This window comes from Pristiophorus japonicus, chromosome 11 (assembly GCF_044704955.1).
Source record: "Pristiophorus japonicus isolate sPriJap1 chromosome 11, sPriJap1.hap1, whole genome shotgun sequence".
Taxonomy (NCBI): Eukaryota; Metazoa; Chordata; class Chondrichthyes; family Pristiophoridae; genus Pristiophorus; species Pristiophorus japonicus.
In genome coordinates this window covers 156,873,825-156,891,574 of record NC_091987.1, presented here as the reverse complement: position 1 = coordinate 156,891,574, position 17,750 = coordinate 156,873,825, and the positions used below count along the sequence as shown (strand labels likewise).

The window sequence follows — 17,750 nt, the reverse complement described above, 5'->3', positions numbered from 1 at the left end:
CTTCAATGTATTGCAGGTCAGTGTGAGTTCCGTTCCTAAATGTTTCAGCTGCTCTAAAATAAAAAAGCTAAGGTACTCACAGCCCTCCAAAAAAAAAAGTCCCTTACGGGGATCGAACCCATAGCCTCCGCGTTAACAGCGCTATGCGTTAATCATGTGAACTAACCGGCCTTGCTGTTGCGCATTTTTATCGGACGATTTAAAAGAAAAAAAACTAGCACTTCTGCAGCGACTTTCACCTCACAACTTCCCAAAGCGGTTCACAGCCAGTTCGGTAGTTGTACAGTGTGGTCCATTTTGTAATGCAGGAAATGCAAAAGCAAATTTGCACCTGCAAGAACCCATGATTAGATAGTGACCAGAAGTTGGTTGTAGGATGTACATTGGCTCTAGGACACCGGGATGAACTCTTCTGCTCTCCTTCCGAATAGTGGGCGTGGGATCTTTTACGTCCAGCTCGAAGGGCAGACAAGTCTCGGTTTAAGATCTCAACCGAAAGTCAGCAACTCCGACAGTGCAGTGCACCCTTACTACTGCCGCACCGATATTAAAAAACCCACTTGACCTCCTCCTCACCAATATGTCTGTCGCAGATCCATCTGTCCATGGCAATACTGATAGCAGTGAACACTGGATAAACCTTGTTGATATCAAGTCCTGTCTTCACACAGAGGACATTCTGCATTGTGTTGTCCGGCACCACCACCCTGCTAAATGTGATAGATTCTGAACAGACCGAGCAGCTCAAAGCTGGGCATCCTTGATGTGCAACCTTATGTCGAAGCATATACCTCACTCTACCGTTACCTTGTAAATAGATCACCAAACCTCCTTTTTTCAAGGCAAAATAGACCCAGTCTGTTCTTCCTTTCCTGATATTTTTACACTGACTGTTCTGGTATCATCCTTGTAGTCTTCTCTGCATCCTCTACAATGTCTCTATTTGCTTTTTAAGATATAGCGAATGTAACTGTACGCATTACTCTGTCTGGTCTCACAAAGCTTAAATACAGGTTTAGCATAACATCGCTACATTTCTATTCTAACCGTGTAGAAATATATAATTGTATTGGTTTTGCTTTTTGATGGCCTAGCTTACCTGTGTCTTACCTTTTATAGTTTTATGTATTTGTCTTCCGAGATCACTTTGTTCCTCCACGCCAGCCAGACTGGCATCCTCTAATAATAAGTGACCTCCCTATTCTTCCTAACAAAATGTAACACCTCACATTTATATGGTTTGAAATTCAAATGTCAATTATAAGCCCAATCAGCAACTTTATTATTGCCCTCCTCTAAAGTGATGTAGTCCTCCTCACTTTTGACTACACCACTAATTAGGTCTCACTTGCAAATTTCGAAATTATTTTTTTGCTTCCTCGGTCAAATTTTCAATATAACTTGTGAACAACAATTTTTGTCCCAGCACCGATCCTTGTGGAACACCACTATGAAAAGTTCCCTTTTAACCCTCCTCTCTGCATTATGTCTTGAAGCCAGCTCACTATCCATTCTTCCAGTTGTCTCCTGACTCAGCATTCTCTGGCCTGGCTTGAGCGTCTTCTTGTTCCTGTGTAACAATCTAGAGGTCCACGTGTTTTATTTGATTAATTCAAGCATCGCTAGCAAGGGCAGCATTTGTTGCGCACCTCTAATTGTCCTTGTTAAGGTTTTGCTGAGCAAGCATATGCAACTGAATGTCTCGCCAGGCCATTTCAGGAGGCAGTTCTCAAGTCAACCACGTTGCTGTGGGTCTACAGTCACATATAGGCCCAGACTGGTAAGGTCGGCAGATATCCTTCCCTAAAGGAGACTAGTGAATCAGATGAGTTTGTTGCGATAATGGTCACCATTACTGATACTTTTCGATTCCAGATTTATTGAATTAAATTTAAATTAGCCTACTCTATTGGTGGGCTGCAATTTCCTGTCTCTGGATTACTATTCCAGTGAAATAACAGTCATGCTACTATGATTGACCGTTTGTGTAATGTGCTCGAGGGGTTGAATGTCTCCTCCTGTTCCTGGGCAACAGTTTGAGTTAAGGAATGGCAACCCCCTGGTCCGGTGACAGAACCATCATGTCACTATTATTGGTCTCCGCCTGTTTAATGTCCTCGAGGGTCTGAATTATTCGTCCTGTCCCTGTGTGTAATAACACAAGAGTCCTTTATTATAAACTGCCTGGGGTGTGTACCCGATCTCTTTGATTCCCACTTTGGTTAAGAACAAGATCCGACTTCCTGTAATGCCGAAATGACATCCGACAGTGGCACACTCTGGTGTCAGTTAACCCAAACATAAATATATTACACTGCGCATCAGGTTGAGGGACAGAATGGCATCCTCCTGGTCCTGTGTAATAGGCGCGAGAGGTTGAATGGCCTCCTCCTATTTCTGTGCATCAGGTTCATGGGTTTGGCATTGCCTTCTCGTCATCTATGCAGCAGGTTCGCGCGACAGATTAGAGTTCTACTGTTTTTCCTCGTGCCATTTGCAACTGATTTGACAGGATAATGGACTCGGCCTGTCACAGTCTCGATGTCGTGCTCCTGTTACTGTTCAAGTGACTCAGGGCGCCCAGAGAATTCAGAGGATAATTGGAGCCTTTGTGTAACAGCAAATGCAGGCGCCGCAGTTTCACATCTCTGAAGTATTGATTTGCTGGAAAATTCATTGTGCGGCCCAGGAAACATCAAATCCTGACCGAAAATCCGTCTCAGGTTGGACTCCATCCCATAACTTTCGAATGGCTTATTGATTAAAAGTCCATTTGTCTAATATTTTGCAGTGATCATTGGACTGTTAAAACAGGCTTCTAGTACAGCTGTGATGGCCGAGTGGTTAAGGTGTTGGATTTGAACTCCAATGTGGTTCCCCCCATGCAAGTTCGAACCCTGCTTTCAGCGAATCTACAAGAAATGTTTTCTTCTTTAATTGGTACCCTGTGGATATCGCTGAAATCTGATCACACTTCTCTCCACTGCCCTTTATTGCACTGATTGATGCGAAGCTGTTGTTCGAATTGGAAACACTATTAATTAACAGGCATTAATTAGTGATGGTTAGTTTGTTGAAAACTCTTCGCAAAGATCAGGGAGAAATATACACATGAAAAAATGCATTTTAATAAAGAATCCTGCAATGTTTGGAAGGAACTCACCTTCAACTCATGAGTGTGACTGTCGTTTGGTTTTATAAAGTTGAACAAGATTTGACAAAACCACGAAGTCAAGCCTCGAATCTGCAAATAACATTAGGGTTTGCACCAACGTGTGAAGCCTTAGCCAAATGTTCACACGCCCGCTCTAGCTCAAAGCAGCCTAATAATGAGAATGAGGGATTAAACACCGGAATTGTATATATTTCTGTTCCATATTTTGCACTGCAGACCAATCAGCAGCAGTGAGCCATTTTGTGATTGAAATACGAGACATAGCAAACCCGCGAAAGATATGGAACTGTTCATTAAATGCTGCAAATACTCCACAGTCCATGAACTCTCTGCAGATCTAATGTATTGCAGGTACCGTGTGAGTTCCTTTCCTAAAGGTTCTCTAAAATACTTTCACTCGACCATCAAGAATAAAATAAATGGCCAGTACGTGAATAAAACAAGCTACATTGGCTTTATTCGCATCTCACTCTGAAGAACTGAGGTCGCTGGCCTTATGACGATGCATTTTCTCAGACGCTGTGAAAGAAAAAAACTATCATTTCTACGGCGACTCTCACCTCAAGACTTCCCAAAGCGGTTCGCAGCAAATTAAGTACTTTTAAATTGTGGTCACTGTTGTAATGTAGGAAATGTAAAAATTTACAGCTTGGAAGGAGGACATTTCAGCCCATCGTGTATGTGCCGGCCAACCAAGACCTTCCCAGCCTCATTCCCACTTTCCAGCTCTATGTCCGCTCTGTAAGTTACACCATTTTATATGTACTTCCAAGTATTTTTAAATTGTGTGCGGGTTTCTGTCGCTAACAGCCATTCAGGCAGTGAGTTCGAGACTCTCACGACCCACTGGATAAAGATATTTCCCCTCATAGCTTGTCGAAACAGCAGCACTTCCCCAATTACTTTAAATATATTCCCCCTTGTTGTGAACCACTCTGCCAAGGGGAAACAATTCCTTGCTACCCACTCTATCTTGGCCTTTCATAATTTTTTGCACCTTAATAGGTTCTCGCCTTAGCATCCTCTGTTCCATAGAAAACAGAACAGCATTTCCAATCTTTCCTTAAAGCAAAATTCTCCAGTCCAGACAATATTATTGTAATCTCCTCTGCACCCTTTCCAGTGCAATCACATCTTTCCTGAAATGTGGTGACCATAACTGCACACAGTACTCCTGCTGTAGCCTGACCAATGTTTTATACAGTTCAAGTATATTCTCCTTGCTCTTGTATTCAATGCTGCGGGTAATAAAGGCAAGTATTCCACATGCCTTCTGAACTACGTTAGCTACCTGGGCTGCTACCTTCAGGGATCTGTGGACCTGCACTCCACGGTCCCTTTGTTCCTCCACATATTTCAGCGTCGTACCAATTAATGTTTATTCCTTTGCATTGTTAGAAGTCCCCAAATGCATTACCTCACAATTATCCGAATTGAATTCCATTTGCCACTGTTCTGCCCACCTGGCCAGTGCATTGATATCTTCCTGCAGTTTTCAGTTTTCGACTTCATGATCAATGACACAGAAACAGGCCATTTGGCCCAAGCAGTCCATGCCGGCATTCATGCTCCATTTCATCCTCGTGGAACAGCTTCTGCCACTGTGAACAGCTACAATTTAAGTGACACAAATCGCTGGCGAAATACCACCAACGATGTCTCAGCAAGATCTTCCAAATGGCCGAGGAGGACAGATGCACGAATATCAGTTCCGCGATCAGGCTGACATCCCCAGCATCTAAGCACTGACCACGCTCGACGAGTTCTGTTGAGTGCGCTGCATTGTTCACATGCCTGATGCAAGACTCCCAGAGGAAGCGTTCTGCTCGGAAATCCTTCACGGCAAGCGAGCCCCAGGTGGGCCAAGGAAACATTTCAAGGACACCCTGACAGCCTAAAATGCAACAACCCCTCCGAAACCTGGTAGTCCCTGGCCAAAGACCGCCCCAATTGGAAGAAGAACATCCGGGAGGGCGCTGAGCAACTCGAATCTCGTCGCGATTGCATGCAGAAAGCAAGCGCAGGAAGTGGAAGGGCTGTGTGGCAAACCAGAATTCCCACCCATCTTTTCCTTCAACGAATGACTATCCCACCTTTGACAGAGACTTTAATTCCCTTATTGGACTGTTCAGTCACCTAAGAACTCACTTTTATAGTGGAAGCAAGTCTTAATTGAATTTCGAGGGACTGCCTATGATGATGATTGTCCAGTTATGTTTCTGGTGAATGGTGAACCCACAGGATGTTGTTGGTGGAGGATTATGTGATGGTTATTGTTACGTATGTGAACCTTACCTGTGTGTAAGACTTGCCACCAGAGGTCACACCTGTGGGAAACCTATGGTCACCTGTGTGTACACTAGTGCAAACAGGCATAAAAGACAGTCCACCATGTTGTTGACTCACTTTGGAGTTATATTAAATAAACCAAGATCACACTGGTTTAAGTCTACAACAGAGCTCGTGGATTTATTCCAAACATAACAACTGGCGACGAGTTACAGACCACAAAGCTGATATGGCTGCCATTGTTTATATTTTGAGATTTATTGTGGGTGATGACTGGGACGCCTTCATTGAGCGCCTTGACCAGTATTTTGTTATCAAGAAATTGGTCACGTCTGAAACAGAGATCAAGCACAGGGCGATTCTCCTCACGATATGTGGTCATCGGTATATGGCCTCCGTAAGAACTGGCTGGCACCGGCCAAACTAACGGACAAATCGTACACATAGCTGTGCACGTTTGGTAAGGATCACCTCAAGCCCAAGGAGAGCTTCCTGATGTCGAGGTACAGCTTTTACACGCACCGTTGCTCTGAGGGCCAGACCGTGGTGAGTTTAATCGCCGGCCTTAAACGCCTTCCGTGGCAGTGTGACTTTGCAGGATCCTTGGGGGAAATGTTGCGAGTCTTTTTCATGCTTGGAATTTGCCACAAACGCATCCTTCGCAAGCAGCTGTCTGCCGAACCGCTGGATTGAGCAAGGCCATCACGATGAACAAGGCCTTCATATCCACGAGCGACAACACGAAGCAGATATCTGCACAGAATCGAGGTTGACCGGCAAGTAATGTGCATAACATAATGCACTCAGCAGGCAGGACTGTACACGATAGGGCTAGGGTGATTCACAGGCCGTTGGGGAGTGCTAACGTGAATCCATTAACGCCATGCTGGTGCTGCGGAGACAGTCACAGAGCCCATCAATGTCGTTTTGAGCACGACGTGTGCAGGGGCTGTACGACAAAGAGGCATCTTCTGCGATTGTTCAAGCGACCTCGGACTCACCACGTGGCAAAGTCATCATAGAGCGACGGATCCAGCGCGGACCACGCTGAACGAGCAGGAGAGGCAACTCAGCTGGAGGATGAGAAGAAAGTGCATGGGGTACACACCTTCACCACTAAAAGCCCTCCGATAATGTTAAAATTCAAACTTAATGGCATTCCAATCTCCATGTAATTGGACACGGGAGCAAGCCAATCGATAATCAGCCGGAAGGCCTTTGATAAACTGTGGAGTAACAAGGCACGGATGTCAAAACTCGGCGCGATTCAAACTACATGTGCATTTACACCAAATAACGCATACCTGTCATAGGCAGTGCGGCAGTGAAATTATCATGTGATGGAATAGTGTGTGATTTACCACTATGGATTGTACCAGGCGATGGCCCTACGCTGTTCAGCAGGAGCTGGCTAGGCAAGTTCCGGTGGAACTGGGACGACATCAAAGCTCTGACCTCGGCAGCTGATGCACTGTGTGCCCAGATGCCAAACACATTTCCGGCACCATTTGAGCCAGGCATCTGCAACTTGAAAGTGAACATCCACCTTTTTCCTGGGGCATGGCCCGTTCATCACAAGGACCATGCAGTCCCATATATGATGCGAGAGAAAGTCGAAATCATGCTGGGCAGACTTCAACACGAGGGAATCATATTGCAAGTCGAGTTCAATGAGTGGGCCAGACCAATCGTGCCAATGCTATTGAGCAATGCGATGGTTAAATCTGCGGAAACTGCAAGGTGATGATCAACTGAGTCTCGTTACAGGACCAGTATCCACTACCCAAAGCGAAGGACTTATTCACAACGCTAACAGGGGGATGGTCGTTCACCAAGTTAGACCTCATCTCCGCTTACTTGAAGCAGGAGCTGGCTGAACCGTCAAAGAAGTTGACGCGCATCAACATGCACAAAGGACTGTTCGTGAATCACAGATGCCCCTTTTTGATTCGCTCGGCAGCGGGCATCTTTCAGAGGAGCATGGAGATTCTGCTGTAATTGGTTCCAATGCAGTGGTGTTCCAGGACGACATCTTGATCACTGGTCGAAACATCATCGATCAATTGCACAACCTGGAAGAGGTTCTAAAGCGAATGGACTGAGTAGGACTCTGGCTGAAACGCGTCAAGTGCGTTTTCCTGGCTCAAGAAGTCGAATTTCTGGGGAAAAATATTGCGGTGGACGGCATCAGTCCCACGGACGCCAAGACGGAGGCCTTCAAGAATGCACCCAGACCACAAAACGTGATGGAACTGCGTTCGTTCCTGGGACTCCTCAACTACTTTGTTAACTTTCTACCGAATTGAGTACTTTGCTGGAAACTTTGCATTAGCTGCTACGCAAGGGTGAAGACTGGGCTTGGGGTAATTCTCAAGAAACAGCCTTTCACAAGTTTGGTACCAGCAAGTGCTGTGTCATTGTACAGGGTCGTGTATGTGTTACAGCAAGCAAATGTGTGAGGCAAACTGCAACCAGTTGCATATGCGTCCAGAAATTTGTCCAAGGCTGAAAGCGACTATGGTATGGATGAGAAAGAAATGCTGGCTTGTGTGTACGTGGTTAACGAAATGCACAAATAACTATTTGGTCTCCGGTTCGAAATCGGTACCTACCACAAACCGCTCACATCACTGCTCTCAGAAAGCAAAAGTATCTGCACCAATGCTTCGTCCCACATCCAAAGATGGGCACGCATGTTGTCTGCATATGACTATATAATCCACCACAGACTAGGCACAGAGAACTACGCAGACGCCCAGACTCGGTTGCCATTGCACACTATCGGTCTGGAAATGGTGCAACCTGCAGACTTGCTTCTGGGAATGTATGCCTTTGAGAGTGAGGGGTCGCCGGTCACGGCTCGCCAGATCAGGTCTTCGACCAGGCAAGACCCCCTGTTATCACTAGTAAAATGATGCATCCTCAATGGAAGCTGATCGGTGGTTCCCGGATAATTTCTTTTAATTTTTTTTTATTCGTTGCCAATCTTTCCAATTCTTTGTCAGATCACAAACGCCAGAGGTCACCTTGCACCTGTCAAGGATCACTCTGCGCCAATGCTCTTAGCCAAAAGGCCTAGAGCCACTGCACCGTTCCTGGAAGTATTGCAATACCAGGTTCGTGCCATGGAGGTGGGTGTGTGCCCTCCACCCACCTCCGTGGAGGTGGATGGGTCAAGCCACCCCACCCACCTCCAGAAATGCAAGACTTCGAATTAGAGTCATGCGTACACCAATGCAACATATGCTCAGAGGTGAGCCATGCACCCACGGAGGCCCCACTGAGTCTGTGATCATGGTCCTCGAAATCATAGTGCAATGCTCACGTAAACTTCGCTGGCTCCTTCCAAGGGAAGATGTTTCCAGTCACAGCGGACGCTTCCTCAAAATGGATTAACGTATAATAATATCATGTACATCCACTGCCACCATTGAAAGCCTCAGGGCCAGGTTCGACACCAATGGGTTAACCAAGGTCCTTGTCAGCAACAATTGACCATGTATCACCAGCTCAGAATTCAACGATTCAACATCAGCAATGGCATCAAGCATGTCAGGTCTGCCCCATTTAAACCCGCATCCAATGGCCAAGTGGATGACCAGCCCAAACCATCAAGCAAAGCTTGAGACATTTAACGGAAAGGTCGTTGCAGACCGCTTTATCCAGGGTCCTGCTCAGCTACCGGACGTGCCACCCTCTCTCACGGGGTTCGCTCTGCAGAATTGCTAATGAAGAGAGCACTCAATATTGGGCTCTCCTTAGTTCAGCCGGACCTCAATGTTCAAGTAGAAACCCGGCAGCAAAGGCATAATATGTGCAATGATCGCACGGCGGTCTCACATGACACTGAAGTCAATGTCGCGGTGTTTGTTCTAAATTATGTGCCCAGTCCCAAGTGGATTGCTGGCACAGGCTTATCCAAGGAGGGGAATAGAGTGCTTGTTGTGAAATTGTTGAATGGGAAAACGACTAAAAAGCACCTGTATCATACGAACTGCAATTCACGGACTACCAAGAACTGTTTCAGGAACACCCCACACATCCAACCGGCAAGTGATATCACTGTCAACCACGAGAATGAACCCATCTTGCCCGACAGTCCAACCAGACCAGCCGAGCTTCCATGCAGTGATGACCTGATAAACTCACCCATGCCAGGATGTAAACTCAGGCGAACGACCAGGGAACACAGACTGCCAGATCGTCTCAAACTATAAATGAATTGTACTCAATAGTTTGGGTGGAAATTACGTACCGTATGTGAACCTGATCTGTTTGTAAGATTTTCCACCAGAGGGCATACCTATGGGAGAACTATGGGCCACCTGTGAGTAGCCTGGAGCAAGCAGTTATAAAAGTCAGGCCACCACTTTGCTGCCTCACCTTGGAGTTATGTTAAACAAACCAAGGTCACAGTGGCTTAAGTCCACAACTCAGCCTCGTGGAGTTATTCAAAACATAACAATCATGACGTTGACAGTCAAGTGGCGCTGGTTTGACACTCGCTTTCTGGAGATCGTCATTGCCTGGCACTTGTGTGAAGTGAATGTCATAATCTGTTGGATGTGGTTATTTGTGGCACACAGTAACATATGCACCATAGTTGCCGATAGGACAGTGAATGATAGATAACTACAGGCTGTATGCAAAGAGATTCGTGCAGGTACTTGAAGGATAGTTTAAGCAATTGAAGACATCGCGGAAATATCAGCCGAGTACATAAAAGTGTGTTGAATTTAGCTGCTCACAGTACTGAGGTTACCACAGTTGGTTGCAGCGTGATGCTGCTAACGCCATGTTGGCGGGCTCGACCTCCGTATGGGTGATTGCATTTTTTTGGGGGTTGCTGCTATATTATTCGTGTTGTTTTTAAGCTGCTTAATGGTTTGGAAGCAAACTCCCACAAGACCTATAATGCTTTGAAGCAATGCTGCAAAACATTCGATCTGGCGAAAGCTCATGGGCCTGAAAGGTTAACCCAGTGTTTCTCTCGCCAACGACGTTCCCTGACCTGCTGAGTGTTTCCAACATTTATTGAACAATTCCTACAACATCTGCTGCACAGTGCGTTATATGATGGTGAAGTGACCCCCTATCTATCTTGAAATAACATTTTGCATACAAGTTGCAGAGGTTGGAAAGTTAAATTCAGTATAATTCCGAACATTGGTGCTTCAGCAGTAGAATGCTCGCCTACTCATCAATTTGCGCAGTATCCTCTCTCGTACAATCACATCTTTCCTGTAATGTGGTGAACAGAACTGCAAGCAGTACTTTAGCTGTGGCACAAATGTTGATTTATCCAGTTAAAGCATAACCTCCCTGCTCTTATAGACTATGCCTCACCTAATAAATATATATATTCCGTATGCCTTCTTAACCAACTGTCGTTCCACTTTCATGGATCTGTGAAAATGCACTCCAAGGACCCCATGTTCCCTTATAAATCTCAGTGTCCTATCATTGATTGTGTATTCCCTTGTCTTGATAGTCCTACCCAAGTGAATTACCTCATTATTCGCCGGATTGAATTCATGTTTCCACTGTTATGCCCAACAGTCTCTGGCTTTGCTCTTCATCTTCAACCACACAACCGATTTTAGAAAAATCTAAAAGCGTCTTTATCATACCCCCTATATTTATTTCTAAAGTATTGATATATACCATTAAACGCAAGGTACCTACTACTGAAATCTGTGGATCCCAATGGAAACAGCCTTCCAGTCACGTCTTCTTTAGAAGATGAGCATAGAATAAGAAAGGAGGGAAGCACAGCCACAGCTGGAAGTTTGAAGATTAGTATGGCAGTTCGAAAGACAGAGCAAACAAAGATTGGAAAATAGACAATACATGAGTTTGGCTGTGCATAATAGCATATTCCTAAATGCAAGGCGTATGGTGAATACGGCAGCGGAGCTGATGGCACAGATAGTTATATTGAAGCATGATATCTTAGAAATTACTGAAACATGGCATAAAGAGGGACATGATTTGCAATTCAACATTCCTGGTTACAGATATTTCAAACAAGATAGAGGTAGGATTAAGAAGGAGGGGTGGCAATGTTAATTACAAAAAATATTACAGCTATGAGAAGGGGTGATATCTTAGAATGATCTTCAAATAAGGCTAAATGACATATAGGAACAACTACATTGCTGGGAGTATGCAGTCGGCCCCCAAACAATCCGAGGGAGAGAGAAGAAGCAATGTGTTTGCAAATGTTTGAAAAATGCATGAACATTGTGCAGTAATATTGGGTGATTTCATTTACTGAAATAATAACTGGGATACAATCAGTGTAAAAAGTATAGACAGGATATAATTCCTAAGTCAATTCAGGAGAACTTTTTTTTAGCCCGGATGTAGCAAGCCCAACAAGGGAGAGGGCGGTTCTTTACTTCGCTTTAGGCAACTAAACTAGGCAGGTGGAAGGGGTATCAATGAGAGAATCGCTGCAGTGACTCGGCAAGACTGAGAACTTCTACGATAGCATGTTTCTTGAGGTGATCACCCAGCATCTTAAGAGAGTGCAGGCAGGGAATGAATGTGTGGGAAGGGGAGGAGCAGCCAGGTATTGTAGAAGTCCCCTGAGTGCATCTCGCTCCCCTAGCAGCATTCTGTTCTCAGTACTGGTTGGGCGATGGCTGCTACGGGAATGCAGTGAGAGCTAATTCCACGGTACAGCTGGCACAGCTGCACATGGGGGCGGGGTTGGGGGAGAAGAGTGGAAGAGCAATAATGGTAAAAGATTCAATTGTTAGTGGGGCAGACAGGCCGCAGACGTCATCCCAGTACGGTACGCTGCCTACATGGTGTAGAAACATAGAAACATAGAAAATAGGTGCAGGAGTAGGCCATTCAGCCCTTCTAGCCTGCACCGCCATTCAATGAGTTCATGGCTGAACATGCAACTTCAGTACCCCCTTCCTGCTTTCTCGCCAGACCCCTTGATACCCCTAGTAGTAAGGACTTCATCTAACTCCCTTTTGAATATATTTAGTGAATTGGCCTCAACTACTTTCTGTGGTAGAGAATTCCACAGGTTCACCACTCTCTGGTTGAAGAAGTTTCTCCTCATCTCGGTCATAAATGGCTTAACCCCTTATCCTTAGACTGTGACCCCTGGTTCTGGACTTCCCCAACATTGGGAACATTCTTCCTGCATCTAACCTGTCTAAACCCATCAGAATTTTAAACGTTTCTATGAGGTCCCCTCTCATTCTTCTGAACTCCAGTGAATACAAGCCCAGTTGACCCAGTCTTTCTTGATAGGTCAGTCCCACCATCCCGGGAATCAGTCTGGTGAATCTTCGCTGCACTCCCTCAATAGCAAGAATGTCCTTCCTGAAGTTAGGAAACCAAAACTGCACACAATACTCCAGGTGTGGCCTCACCAAGGCCCTGTACAACTGTAGCAACACCTCCCTGCCCCTGTACTCAAATCCCCTCACTATGAAGGCCGACATGCCATTTGCTTTCTTAACCGCCTGCTGTACCTGCATGCCAACCTTCAATAACTGATGTACCATGACACACAGGTCTCGTTGCACCTCCCCTTTTCCTAATCTGTCACCATTCAGATAGGGTCAAGGTTTGAACTGAGCGGCTGCAGGGGATGCTGGAGGGAGAGAGTGCACAACCAAAGGGTGTGGTCCATTATTGTACCAATGTTATAGGTAGAAAGATGGATCAGGCCCTGCACGTAGGAGCTAGGAGAGAGATTAAAAAGCAGGACCTCAATAGTTGTAATATCCGGGTTACTCCCGACGCCACTTGCTAATGATGAGTATGATTTTGCACCTATTACATAGACATGGCTTAAATAAGGGCAGGTATGATAGCTCAACATTCCTGCCTATATGGTATTTAGGCTTGAGAGAGAGGGGGATAAAAACGAGGGGAGGGGATAGGTCGCAGTTTTGATTAAAGTATAATTGCAGCTGAGGAGAGATAATATGCTTGATGGATCATCAATTCAAGACATTTGGGATGAATTGAACTACAAAATCGTGGCGATCACACTACTGGGAGGGTACTATAGACCCGCTACCAGTCAGAGTGAGAGAGAAGTGCAAAATTGTTGGCAAAGTTATAGGGGAGGAATAGAAGTCGATTTTAACTGCACTAATATTAACTGGGAAAGAATGAGTGCGAAATACATATAGGGGCAGAATTGCTAAAATGCATTCAGGAGATCTTTATTAGCCATTATATATGAAGCCAAAGAAGGGAGGGGGTGATTCTGACTTAGTTTTAGCAAATGAAGCTGAGCGGGTAGAAGGGGTATCAGTGAGAGAGCATTTTGGTACTAGTGATCATAATTCAGTTCGATTTAGGGTAGTTGTGAAAAAATACAAATTTAGACAAGGAATAAATAATCTCAATTGGGGAAAAGTCAATTCTGTTAAACAGAGATAGGATTTAGCCTATGTTGACTGGAAACAGATACTTGAAGGCAAAACTCTGTCAGAGTATTGGAAGGCATTCAAGGAGCAAATACTCAGGGTTTAGAACAAGTACGCTCCCTCAAAGAAAGAGGGTGGGACTAGCAAATCCAGAGCCCCCTGGATAACTAGAGGCTTACAGGGTAGACTAAAGGAAAATATGGGGGCTTATGCCATAGCGATGCATCAATGCTGCAGAAACACTAGAAAATTATAGGAAGTGCAAACGTGAAATTAAAAAGAACATTAAGAAAGCAAAGTGAGTGCATGAAAATATTTTGGCAAGTAAAATCAACGAAAACCCAAAGTTTTATAAATACATTAAGAGCAAGACGATATCTAAAGAAAGAGTAGGGCTCATGAGAGACCATAAAGTAATCTATGTGCGGAGGTGGAATATTTGTTCATGGTTCTTAATGAATACTTTGCATTTGTTTTCATAAAAGATAGCGGCGATGCAGATGTTTCAATCAGGGTGGGGGGAGGAACGTAAAATATTAAATGAAATAAACATAGTAAGAGAGGAAGTCTGATGCGGTTTAACAGCTTTGAAAGTGGAAAAATCCACAGGGCCACGTGAAATGTACCCAGGCTATTTAGAGAAGTAAAAGAGGAAATAGCAGAGGGTCTAACTCTCTGGCTACAGGTGTGGTGCCAGAGCACTGGAGGACTGCTAATGTCGTATCTTTGTTTAAAAAGGAGAAAGGGATCAATTACAGACCAATCAGCCTAACATCGGTTGTGGAAAGATTATTGGAAAACATTCTGAGGAAAAGGATAAATATTCATTTCAAAAGTCTCGGTTTGGTCAAGGACAGTTTTCAGGGAAGGTCCTGTATGACTAAATTGATTACATTTTCTGACAAGGATTGTCCATAAGCGTAACGCATTTGATGGCGTGTACATCGATCTTAGCAAGGCTTTCGACAAGGTTACTTATGGCAGACTGCTCAGGAAAGTAAAATTCCATGAAATCCAATGCAAAGTGGCAAGTTGGATACAAAATTTTCCTGGAGGCAGCAAGCAAAGGGTAATAGGTGTTTTTGCAACTGGAAGGCTGTTCTAGTGGGGCTCCTCATGGCTCCTTGCTTTTTGAACTATACATCAATGATTTAGATGAGAATGAAGGGGTATGATTATCATCCAAACAGCCAATGTTTTAATGAAGAAGAATGTTCTTGAATGCAGCTAGGTAGCAATGAAGTGGTCACGTGAGCAGAATAGTGGTGAATGGAATTCAATACGGAGAAGTATTAGGTAATGTATTTGGGGATGGCTAACAATGTAAAGGAATACACATTAAATGGTAGGGCACTGAGAAGTGTACACTAACAAAGGGAATGTTTAATGCATGTTCACATACCCATGAATGTAGCAGCACAGGCAGAAAAGTGCATTCAGAAGGCATGCAGAATAATTTCCTTAATTGACGAGGCATAGAATATAAGAGCAGGGAAGTTAAGCTTGAACTCTATAAAACAGTTAGGCCACAGCTCGAGTACTGCGTGAAGTTCTGGTCACCATATTAAAGGAAACACGTGATTGCACGAGACAGGGTACATAGGAGATTTACCAGGATGTGGCTTGGAATGGGGAATTTTAGCTGTGGCAAAGATTAGAGAGGCTGGTTTTATTTTCTCTAGAACATTGGAGGCTGAGGGGAGAACTTGTTAAGGTGTTTAATTAGGAGATGCCTTGATAAAGTGGATAGGAAGGACCTTTTTCCCTGAGCAGAGGAGGTCAACAACGAGGAGGTATAGCTTTAAAGTAATTGGTAGGTGGTTTAGTGGGGAGTGAGAAGAAATTTCTTCACCCAGATTATGGTGGTGCAGATTGTTGGAGGGGGCGTGAGAGGGGGATTGTCCTCGATCGCACTGGTGGTAGGTGCAAAAACGGTCACCACATTTCGAAAATATTTGGATGTGTGTCTGAAGTGCCATAATCTATAGGGCTGTAGATCAAGAGGTAGAAAGTGGGATTCGGCTTGATAGCTCTTTATTGGAATGTACAAACGCGACGGGCAGAAATGGCCTCCTAAGCTGTAAATTTCTGTGATTCCATGATTCGATGAATAGAAAAAGTGGACGGGAAACAGCTCATTGGAAGGGAAATCAGTATCAGAGCAGTGTCAGTGGGAGGCATTCAAGAAGGAGATACAAGTTACAAGTCAACATGTTCCTCGAAAGAAAAACGGCAACTGTGCCAAATCTAGAGGCGCCTGGATGACAACGTGCATACAGGGAAAGATAAGTCAAAGACAGGAAGCTTTTATTAACAATCGAGAGCCCAGTACTGCAGAAAGCCTAGGAGTGAAATTGAAAAGGAAACTTGGAAAGAAAAGAGAAAGCATGAAAAATACTGGCACGTTGAATCAAAGAATATCCAAAGATGGTTCACAATTGCATAAAGAACAAGAGGATAACGAAGGGCAGAATAGGGTGACCAAAATGGTAACCTATGTGTGGATGTGGAGTATGTGTGTAAGGTACTAAATGAAAGCATTGCAGCAGTTTAATAAAGGAGGGCGACGATGCCGGCGTTAAAGTTAAGGAAGAAGAGAATGTAATATTGGATTGGATAAACATAGTGAGGGAGCAATGATTAAGGGGTTTGGCATCTTCGAATGTAAATAAATCTCCAGGACGAAATGAAATATATCCTAGGCTATTAAAAGAAGTAGGTGTGGAAATTGCGGAGGCTCTGACCATCATTTGAGAAATCTCCCTAGCTGCAGGAGAGGCACCAAAACATTGCATAACTGCTAACGTTGTACCATTATTTTAAAGTGGAGAAAGTGAAGCACCGAATAATTACAGACAGTTTGTTTAAACCTGGTGATGGGAAAATTATTGGAGTTAACGCTGAGGGACAGTATAAACTTTCATTTAGAAAGACATTGATTCAAAAAAACAGTCAGCATCGATTTGTTAAGGGAAGGTCGTGTCTGACTTACATAATTGAATTATTTGAGGAGGTAACAGAGAGGTACGGTACGGGCAATGCATTTGACGTAATCCACATGGATTTTAACAAGACTTTTGACAAAGTCTCACATTGCAGGCTGATCAAAAAAGTAAAAGCCCATGGTATTTAAGGGAGTGTTGCAAATCGGATTGAAAATTGGCTCAGTGCAGGAAGAAAATGGTTGATGTTTTTACGAACAGAAGAATGTTTCCAATGGGGTTCGTAGGGTTCAGTGCTCAGTCCCTTTTTTTCTGATTTTACTTTAATAATTTAGACATAAATGTAGGGAGCAAGGTAATGAAGTTTACAAATGAAACAAAAATTGTCTGTGTGTTTGACAGTGAAGTGGGAAGTTTAGACTGCAGGAAGATAGCGATTGACCAGTCAGTTGGGTAGAAAAGAGGAAAATGGCAATCAATCCAGAGAAGTGTGAGCTAATGCAATTGGGGAGGTACAACAAGATACACAAAATAGCAGGATGCTGAGAGGTGTGGAGGAACCGAGGGACCTTCGAGTGTATGCCCTCAGATCCTTACAGTTAGTTAACAGGCCGATTAAGTTGTAAAAATGGCATATGGAATCCTTTACTTTTTTAGCCGAGGGATAGAATGTAAGTGCAGAGAAGTTACGGTACAACTGCAAAACAATAGTTAGAGCACAGCTAAAGTAATGCTGCAGTTCTGCTCACCCCATTACAGGAAATATTTGATTGCACTCGAGAGGGCACAGTGGACATTACGAGGATGTTGCATCAACTGGAAAATTGAAGCTATGAGGAAAGATTCGATGAACTGTGTTTTACTTTGTTTGGAGCTGAGGAGGCTGATGGAAGATTGAATTGAAGTGCATGAAATATGAGGGCCCTCGATAGAATG

General features: G+C 44.2%; 1 non-coding gene across 1 annotated transcript; it reads left to right on the top strand.

The window, feature by feature from the left end:
* Positions 1 to 2,826: 2,826 nt before the first annotated feature.
* On the top strand, positions 2,827 to 2,909 carry trnas-uga (transfer RNA serine (anticodon UGA)). Its single transcript has one exon. It is a non-coding gene; the product is annotated as a tRNA-Ser (tRNA).
* Positions 2,910 to 17,750: the final 14,841 nt, after the last annotated feature.